At 35.5% G+C, this 10,742-nt stretch overlaps 1 long non-coding RNA gene across 4 annotated transcripts in view; it reads right to left on the bottom strand.

The window, feature by feature from the left end:
• Positions 1-10,742, bottom strand: part of LOC110777877 (uncharacterized) — a 38,234-nt gene that overhangs the window by 13,866 nt on the left and 13,626 nt on the right. Inside the window, exon 5 of one of the 4 annotated variants that reach the window (XR_008923222.1) lies at positions 7,247-7,468. The exons of 2 other annotated variants lie outside the window; for them this stretch is intronic. This is a non-coding gene — a long non-coding RNA (uncharacterized lncRNA). One more of the 4 variants, XR_008923221.1, reaches the window with a different exon arrangement.

Here is a 10,742-nt window from a genome sequence, read left to right as displayed (position 1 = left end):
ATTCGTGCATAGATTAAATCCTAATCCTAAAAGATTAAATTAATTATTTAGAGTTCTAATAGGATTCTAATTAATTAATTAGTATTCTAACAGGATTCGAAATCCTTTCCAAAGTTCTATAAATATATGCCTAGGGTCATAAATTTATACACGAGTTTTTCAACAAGTATTCATACAATAAAACAGTGATTTTTGAGCAGAAAAATCAGTCACATTCTTGCCCATAATTGCCGAAAATTATAGTACCTTAAGGGCGATTCTAGTTGGTCAATCTTAATGCGGATCCGGACGTGCTGTGGACTATATACGGAGGGACGACACTTGGAGTCCTAAAGACTTATTCTTGTTCGGTTCGGGCGCAGCAAGGGAGGGCACGCTAAAAAGTGTATGCACCTAAATTATGCTAAATGATTATGTGTAAATAATATGTTTCCTGGCATTAAGGTTTTCCGCATGATTTATATTTTGTCATATGTATCATAACCTAACAGTGGAATCACGAGCCTCTTATTATTTACATAATCTAAATTGCATGACATGGTTAAATATTACAAATTTGCAAAGAATTAAAAGGGGTGATTAATTTTTGTAATTGTTAATTAATTGCAAATTGGGTTTATTTAATTATATGTACATAGTTTTTCGGCAGTTTATTCGTTACTCATCCAAATCGAGTGATTTTTGTGTCAATTCCGCATGTAAAAGGCATTCTAAACTTTTGACAAAAATACTGTTTTCGGCCGAACCCAGAATTCCCAAATTCGAAGCCTAACTATGACTTTTCGGAGATTTTAGTTTTTCGAACGCAAAAGTTTGTAAATTTAAGATGTTAAATTGAATATTTGCGATCTTGTTGATAAATCTTGAGTTTTTGATTGACCTACAGTATATGTTTAACAATTTTGAATGCCTAGACTTGTTAAATATACAACCTAATTTGTAATTATGATTAATTTGTTGAAATTCGAATAATTTAGAATTGATTTGTTTTTCATAATTAATTAATAATTTAATTAGGTACCCATGATTAAAAACCAACATAAAAATTGTTAATTTATGTTAAATTTTAAATTTTTATGACCTAGATTTGAATCCATGTTAATCGGAAATTAATTGATTAATAAATTTTCGATTTTTCGCCCTAAAATCATGAAATTAATATGTTTTGTTAATTTGTCATTAATTTTGAATTAAAAATTTTAAATTTTTATGAAAAACGCCCATAAATGTTGCACGCACAAAGCAATGGAAGCTACGTGTTACCCTTAAGGGGTGTTGTATAATGCGGGCACGCGACGACGAGCAAGAGAACTCATCGCCCGTGCGGTACGAATGCAGCGAGCAACCAAGTCATGGCGCGCGCGCGCGCGAGGCAAGGAGCCTGGGCGTGTGTGTGCTGTGTTGATGGGCGGTGGGCGAAGGGGTGTGGCACAAGGTCGAGGCGCGCACGCGGGAGAGCGCAAGCTGGGTCGCCCAGCGAGCACTGCTCCGCGCACCAACTAGCGCTGCCTCGCCACGAGAGCTGCTGCGATGCATGCGGGTGAGCAGGCTGCGCGCAAGCGTGGCTTGGCTTGCTGCGTTTGCGCGTGGCTGCTGCTGCATTGTGCCATGGCCATGCGATCGGTCGTGCACTCGATGGGGCTTGGGCGCAAGCCCAAGTGCTCGTCATGTTACGATTGAGTCGTTTTGAATTTTAATTTGAATTTTCAGTTCGGAAATAATTTTAATTAATTTTAAAATTAATAATTTAAATTGTTTTCTCGGATTTTAATTTTGAATATTATAATTATTATAAATTTTAATTTATACTAATTATTTTACTAAAATTAAACCTTGAATTAATTTAAATTCGTTTAAATCAAGTGAAAAATAAATTAAACTAAATGGATTCTATTATAATTTTATATGAGCTTTAAATTTTAGTTAAACTTGTAAGTTTTCGGTTGGACTAGAAATACATTTTTATGTTTAAAATTAGTAAAGCATATAAAATTATTGGTTTAAGTTGGAGCATTTTTAGTCATAAACTCTTGATTAGGTCTACAAATCCTTTAAGGTTAAACAACTTGATTAGAATTAATAAGGACTGAATATTGGTAGATTATTGGTGCCCTTGATTAATTGCTGCAAATATTTATGTGATGCATACAATGTGTTTTACTAACCAGCTATGTGGGCCATTCATGATAATGAATGGGTGAATGGTATATATTGTATATGTACTGTTTTGCAGGTTATGAAGTGACTAGTATGGCCCAAATAGGATAGAAAATATGGTCTGCGTACCATTAATTTGAATGTAATTGGTCTAATGCACCAAAGTTTGTTTTTCAATTCAAATATGGTCTACGTACCATCAAATAGTTGTAATTAGTTTAATTATAGCTTATCCTATTTGAAGAAAATGGCGCCTCCCACGGTGAAATTCAAGACGGTGTTTCCAATCCATTTTCAAAGACGGACTTTGAAGTTGAAGATTCAAGATGAAGTCGGGCCATACTAGATCACATTTATCTTATGCATGCTTTAAGTTATTTATTGCTTTTAAATATGTCTTAAATATGCATGAGATTCTGGCTTGATTATGTTGCATGATTAAAGATTTTAGTTCACTTAAAATCTAACCAACATAGTAAGAGCCTTAAGTTCCAAAGTTTAAAAATTGAGTTAAAAGGTGTCATGCCAAAATAACGCTTACTTGGATAACCTTTACATCAATCTAGTAATAGTTTTACGCTCAGCGAGGTGTTACTTATTGATCCTAAAGGGGTAAGGTACACAAATAATTGTGAGTACATGTTAGTTTTGGTGAAACTCAACGATATAAGTAAGGAGTCCTTTTATGTCGTGGCAAAATCAATAGGTTTACCTAATAAGTTTTTAGACGTACCTATCAACCAAGAGTAGTTTCTAGACTATTAGCAAAAGGCATTTGCTTACCTAAAAGATTTTAGAATTGAGTCAAAATACATAATGTGCTTAATTCTTCAATGGTTTTTAGGGTCTTGGAATCATTTTATTCACACCTGCCGGAACACATAACTTGAATAAAATGCTTAATGAACATTAAATTATGCATGTATGCTAGAATTTAAGTTTATTAAGAGAAACTGTGAATGATTATTTATTTGTTTATTCTTTTTCAATTGTAGTTTTACTATGGCAAACAACAATCAAAACATCATCATGGGTTCTGAGCTTATGGTCAAGCTGAACCTAACAAATTTTCTTGAATGGGAAGCTAAGATAGTTGAAATAGTCAGACTCAATGGACTTGAGTATGTACTGTTACATCCCATACCAAGCTACTATGCCAGAGACATGACCCCTGAAAGATTTGCCGCCTGGGATGCGGATCTCAAAAAGGTTATGAGTCTCATGCTGAACAATATCCCTTATGAATGGGCTAGAAAGTTTGTAGCTTACGAACCTTTTACGCTCATCAAGAATCTGAGGGATATCTGTCGTGGAAGCACGGAGGACAGGGACCTGAACGTCCATGAGTTGATTGAATCAATGTCTGGTCTAAAGGTTAGTTCTCCCAACAGGTGTTATAGGATGGAGGTCCAAGAAACACATGTTCAGCTCCTTCGCACTAAACAAAGGGTAGGCGTCTCACTAAGGTACCATGTGGATCTTATGCTTTCATATTTTGATCGCCTAAGTCTACTAGGAACACCAATAAGCGAAAGGATGGCAGTCTCTATCTTGCTCAATTCACTGCACAATGGGTTTGGTCGCTTCAAGCAACTACACCCAAGTGAACCAAGAGAAGAAACAGTTGCATAATTTGTTCACCTTGTCAGAAAGGCTGAGATAATACTTGACTGTGAAGCCAAAGATTTACTCAAGGCTAAAGGGAGACACTTCAAGAAAGGTGGAAAGTCCAAGGGCAATGCTAAAATAAAGCAGGACAAGTCCACATTAAGTTGTCTTTATTGTGATGGAATAGGCCATTACAAAAGAGAATGTCCAAAACTAAAGGAAGATCAGAAGAACGGAGCAGTTGTTCCATCTTCAGGTACTTTCGTTATAGACTGTATACTTTCTAATTCAACTTCTTGGGTATTAGATACAGGTTGTGGCTCACACTTATATTCCAATCCACAGGGACTAAGAAGAATTAGAAGGTTAAGCAAGGGTGAAGTCGACCTACGAGTGGGAAATGGAGCAAGGATTGCTGCATTAGCTGTAGGAACTTATTATTTGTCGTTGTCCTCTGGGCTAGTTTTGGAACTGGAAGAGTGTTTCCATGTTCCAAGTCTTACTAAAAACATCATTTCTGTTTCTTGCTTAGATGCTAAGGGATTTTTCCTTTTAATAAAAGACAATAGTTGTTCTTTTTATTTTAAAGAGATGTTTTATGGATCTGCTAGATTAGTCAACGGACTTTATTTATTAAGATCACGACAAACAAGTTTATAACATAAATACCAAAAAGGCCAAAAAGAATGATTCAGATCTCACCTATCTGTGGCATTGTCGATTAGGCCATATTAACTTGAAACGCATGGAAAGACTTTAAAAGGAAGGAATTCTAGAACCATTTGACTTAGAGGATTATGGTAAGTGCGAATCATGTTTACTTGGCAAAATGACAAAACAACCTTTCTCCAAAGTTGGAGAAAGAGAAACTGAACTATTGGGTTTAATCCATACAGATGTATGTGGACCAATGAGTACAAATGCTAGAGGTGGTTTCAGCTACTTTATCACTTTCACTGATGACTTCAGTAGATATGGTTATGTCTACCTAATGAAGCATAAGTCTGATAGAGGCGGTGAATATCTGCTATGAATTTGATGACCATCTGAAAGAATGTGGAATTCTATCAGAATTGACTCCTCCTGGAACACCACAATGGAACGGTGTGTCGGAACGGAGGAACAGAACCTTGCTAGACATGGTTAGATCAATGATGGGTCAGGCCGAACTTCCAATAGAATTTTGGGGACATGCAATAAATACAGCTGCACTCACTATAAATAGAGCTCCGTCTAAAGCTGTTGAAAAGACTCCATATGAGTTATGGTTTGGAAAGTCTCCAAATGTGTCTTTTCTTAAGATTTGGGGATGTGAAGTATACGTCAAACGATTAATTTCAGACAAACTTCATCCAAAATCTGACAAATGTATCCTTGTGGCTAACCAAAAGAAACAAAGGGGTATTACTTCTACAATACATCTGAGAACAAGGTGTTTGTTGCTCGAGATGGTATCTTTTTGGAAAAGGATCACATTTCCAAAATGACAAGTGGGAGAAAAGTAGACCTCGAAGAAATTCGAATCGAACAACAAACTCTAGAGAATGCCCAAGATGACATTCAAGATGAAACTCAGAGATCTTTAGAAGTATCTGGTGAGAATCATGGACAATCTAGAAATATAACCCCGCGTAGATCGCAGAGATATAGATCTCAAACGGAAAGGTACTTAGGTATTTTGACGAACGAGAGCTATGACGTTCTATTACTTGAAAGTGATGAACCTGCGACTTACAAACAAGCTATGACGAGCCTTAGCTCCAAGCAATGGCAAGAAGCCATGCAATCTGAATTAGACTCCATGTCAGAAAACCAAGTGTGGGATTTGGTCGATTTGCCAGATGTCTACCAAGCCATAGGAAGCAAATGGGTTTTCAAACTGAAAAAGGACAACGATGGGAAACTTGAAATTTTCAAAACTAGATTGATTGCAAAAGGTTACAGGCAAGTCCACGGTGTGGATTACGATGAAACCTTTTCACCAGTTGCAATGCTAAAGTCTATTCGAATAATGTTAGCAATCGCTGCATATTACGATTACGAAATATAGCAGATGGATGTCAAAACCGCTTTCTTAAACGGCGTTTTAACAGAAACTGTGTTTATGACACAGCCTGAGGGTTTTGAGGATCCAAAGAATGCTAAAAAGGTATGCAAGCTTAAGAAATAAAGCTACGGATTGAAGCAGGCATCCAGGAGCTGGAATATACGTTTTGATGAAGCAGTCAGTGACTTTGGTTTCATCAAGAACGCAGACGAATCTTGTGTATACAAGAAGGTCAGTGGGAGCGAAATTGCTTTTCTATTATTATATGTCGACGACATATTACTTATCGGAAATGACATTCCTATGTTGAACTCTGTCAAGATTTGGCTTAAAAAATGTTTTTCGATGAAGGATCTAGGAGAAGCACAGTACATATTGGGCATCAAGATTTACAGAGATAGATCTAAAAGGATGATTGGACTTAGTCAAAGCACTTATATCAATAAGGTGCTTGAAAGGTTCAAGATGGCAGACTCCAAGCGAGGCTACCTACCCATGTCTCATGAAATGACTCTAAGCAAGACTCAGTGCCCAAAAACACTCGATGAGCGTAGACGAATGAGTGGGATTCCATATGCATCATTGATTGGTTCAATAATGTATGCTATGATATGTACACGCCCGGATGTTGCGTATGCACTCAGTGCTACGAGCAGATACCAGTCAGACCCAGGAGAGGCACATTGGACTGCTGCCAAGAATATTCTGAAGTACCTGAAAAGGCACAAAGATGACTTCCTGGTCTATGGTGGAGATGATGAATTAATTGTTAAAGGCTATACGGACGCAAGTTTCCAAACCGACAAGGATGATTTCAGATCACAGTCTGGGTTTGTCTTCTGCCTCAACGGAGGTGCAGTAAGCTGGAAAAGTGCTAAGCAAAGCACCATTGCGGATTCTACAACTGAAGCGGAGTACATTGCTGCACATGAAGCAGCAAAGGAAGCTATATGGCTAAAGGAAGTTCATAGGTGAACTTGGTGTAGTCCCCTCCATTAAAGGACCAATAGCCCTATATTGTGATAATAACGGAGCTATTGCACAGGCAAAGGAGCCTAGACACCACCAAAGAGTCAAGCATGTACTTCGTAGATTTCACCTTCTACGAGAGTTCGTTGAAAGAAAAGAAGTCGAGATAAGAAAGATTGAAACTGATGACAACATCTCAGATCCATTGACTAAACCTCTGCCGCAGGCGAAGCACAACTCGCACACTGCAGCTATGGGAATCAAGCATATTGGAGAATGGCTTTGATGCCCTTATTTAATGTTTTAAAGTTTTAGAGTTTAATACTTTGTAAAACATTATTGGTTAATCATTCACAATAAATGAATAGAATTCATTTTTCCATTTAATTTGTGGTTTATTAAATGATGAGTCCCTTCAATTTGACGAAATATTCAAGATAGACTATCAGGACCAGTCCTGTGACTAAGAAATGTCTATCAAGTGAACTTGAATGTCAAAAGTTGAAAATGGTCCCTGATCGGAGTTTTCTATAAAGATGAACGCATAGAAAACGTTAGACGACTAGAATGCATGTAATAGCCCGGCAATTACAACTGCTTAAACAAAATGTATAGACGATTTGCACATAACTCTCCGAGCTATTACTCACTAGACCCGTACTTTGGAAACAAGGATAAGTACACCACCTGAATAGTTTCCACACTTAGTGTTACTTACTATAAGATACATACTCATTAAATTAACTACAATATGATAGCATTCAAAAACAAAATATTACATGGTTAGCATATAATATATACATATATAGGTTTAAGCTCACGTGAGAAGCATCCTTATGGTGAGAAGTTCTGACAATCGTTGGATTGAATAGATTTAACGGCTGTAATTGATCCTCGGTTCATTAATGACAAATCAAGGCAGTCACGTTGCCAGCTCCCACGTGATTAGCAATCAGCTTCCCCATTTCTTTTCTATCTCCTACCTCAATCTCCCATTCTCATTTTTTTTATTGCCAGATTCTCTCTCCTCCAGTCCTCGTATAACAAGATGATTTTTGTTTGATGTATGATGCATCTCTAATTCACCATTGATGTATCTCTAGTATAATGTTTATGTATCTCCAACATAATGTCTATGTATCTCTTATACATTGCCAATGTATCTCAAATTTACGCCTAATGTATATCATATTTTTCTCAATTTGTCTAACCCAAAAATCAATCTACCGTAATTAATCCCAATTCCTGATATTTACCCAACAATCAATCTACCTAAATTAATCCCAATGCCTGGCATTTTTTCTATGGATTTCGAACACTTGATTGAATTGATCAGTGTTCGTAGCTATGTTGTCGGATACAATATATTATTTGCAGCAAGATGAATGGCACCATGGATGAAAGGTTAAAGAGGAGAGATAAAATGGACTGAAAACGTAGAGTAGGAGGAAAGATAAGGGACTTCGAGTCGTTTAGTTACTTGTGACATTGAAATCAAGCAATTAAACGCAGTAGAGGCTGGGAGGAAGAAGGTGAAGAAAAAAAAAGGGAGCCCATGGAGTGATATGATCTGGGAAGCTATGGTGTTAATTTGGTCGGTCACAAAGAGAGAGGAGAGAGAATGAGTGGGCTGGGATATTGAGATTTATGAATTTATTTGCGTTTTAGTTTTTATCGCTCACACGTAGGGGTGTCAAATCGGGTCATCGGGTCGGTTTCGGTTCGGGTTGAAATCGGTTTATTTTGCTATCGGTTCGGTTCGGGTCGGGTTAAAAAATTAACGGTTCGGTTCGGGTTTGGGTTATGTGGTACGGGTTCATATCGGGTCGGGTTAATAACGGGTCGGTGCATAACGGGTCGGGTTCATATCGGGTCGGGTTCCTGTCGGGTCGGTTCATATTTGGTCGGGTCATAAACGAGTTAAGTCGGGTTCATATCGGTTCGGGTTAATATCGGGTCGGGTTTATATCGGGTCGGGTTCAAACCGGATCGGGTCAAACCGGGTCGGTTTGTAGTCGGGTCGGGTCAATTCGGTTCGGTTTTTTAACGGGTTTAGCCGGGTTGTAATCGGGTCGGGTTTATATCGGGTCGGGTTCATATCGGGTCAGTTCATATCGGGTCGGGTTCATGTTTAGTCAGATCAATTCTGATACAACTAATGTCAGGTTATTACTAAAATCACAATTTTCAATACGCTTATATTATAATATCTGCATTATTAAAGCTATGTGAAAGGTAAAAGAAAAGAAACCACATAATTTAATTACGTGATTTTAACTAATGTTATTTTCTTTTTTGACGAACAACTAATGTAGTAATGTTCACTATCCAATTAATTTCATAAACTTAATTAAGAAAAGTCAGTCAATGTCTTTTATTATGTCTTGTAATATTTACCAATCATATTATTCAAATGGAATCAAAATCATCTATGCCTTCCCCCACCATGCCAGAGTATTGTCAAACATGTATTGATGAACTCTAATAATGTAGTAATAAATAAAAATGAATTAATACGTAATGAATTTGTAAAGTTTGTAAATACAACTTTGTCATATATTCATATTGGTTTAAACATCAAAGAGAGTAACATGTTCAACAACGAAACGAGACAAACAAGTTCAATTGTTAATGAATTAAGTCGATTCAATTAAAACAACATAGCTTTTCGATTAGTTCTTAAGTTATAATTAAGCTTATGACTTTATAAGGTATTTAATTAGATCAATTTAGTTTGATGATCGATTAGACGATTAGTTAGTTGAATACAAGTCAACAAGAGAGTGTCAGGCTAATAAAACAATACAAATTCACGAGTTTTATACTTTTATAACATTGTCAAAAATTAAGGAATATAACATCTACATTTATTACTCTAATAAGCTAACTGATGAATTGATGATAATAATTAGTTTAAACTAAAAGTCCATATATGACATAACTATAACTATGTAAGGATATAAATCTATAACGATATAATTGTGTAATTATATAAGCATATAACTTTGTGAGGTTATTAGTTAAAACTATCTATTAATTCTATATAATTTTATGAGATTACAAGTTCACCATTATATAGCTATGTATGAAAGTAATTATATAACCATGTAAATATATATAACTTTATGAGATATAGATCGGTTTACATCTATCTAATTCTATAAGACTATAACTATACAGTAATATAACTCTATTGGAAATTTATCTATTAAAGAACAATATGTTAAATGAGTTTAAATGAGAACATGTCTAGTTACTTAGTTGGTTGATAAACAACAGTTCGAATACTCGTTTAAACAACGAACATTGAATTATATCTTTGATTTATAAAGGTTCAAGAAGTACAGTTATTACTTACGAGTGATCCACTATAATATATATAATATACAACGATATCAATATTACCTTAATATATATATATATATATATATATATATATATATATATATATATATATATATATATATATATATATATATATATATATCAATATTGGATTTTCCAAATTCTATTATTTAACAATATTAGACTATTTTTACCATAGAAAAAACAAAGGCTATAGATAACCTGAAAGTTCTAAAAGAAAAGAAATTTATTTTCAAATTTATTTTTAAAAAATAAAGTACTAATATTTTAAGTTGGTAACAAAATAAAATGCTAATTTGTGTGTACTATGTACGGAGTAAATTATACGGAATAAATTATACGGTGTACTAGGTATTTGTGTACGTACTTTGTATCTTACCCTAATAAAAATGGGTCAAGCCCAAAATCCTATTTCTAACCCTAAAATCTAATGACTATATAAGCTCCTAAAAAAACCCCTTGCAGTCATTCACTCTCACTCTCTCTCAAAGATCTCTCTCTCTTTCACGGTTCTCTCTCTCTCTCTTTCACGGTTCTCTCTCTCTCTTCATTTTACGGTTCTCACTCTTCATTTTTACGGTTCTCTTTCTCCTCT

The sequence above is a fragment of the Spinacia oleracea genome, chromosome 6 (genome assembly GCF_020520425.1).
Source record: "Spinacia oleracea cultivar Varoflay chromosome 6, BTI_SOV_V1, whole genome shotgun sequence".
NCBI classification, from domain to species: domain Eukaryota; kingdom Viridiplantae; phylum Streptophyta; class Magnoliopsida; order Caryophyllales; family Amaranthaceae; genus Spinacia; species Spinacia oleracea.
The sequence above is the reverse complement of the archived record's forward strand: the minus strand, read 5'-3'. Positions and strand labels throughout refer to the sequence as shown.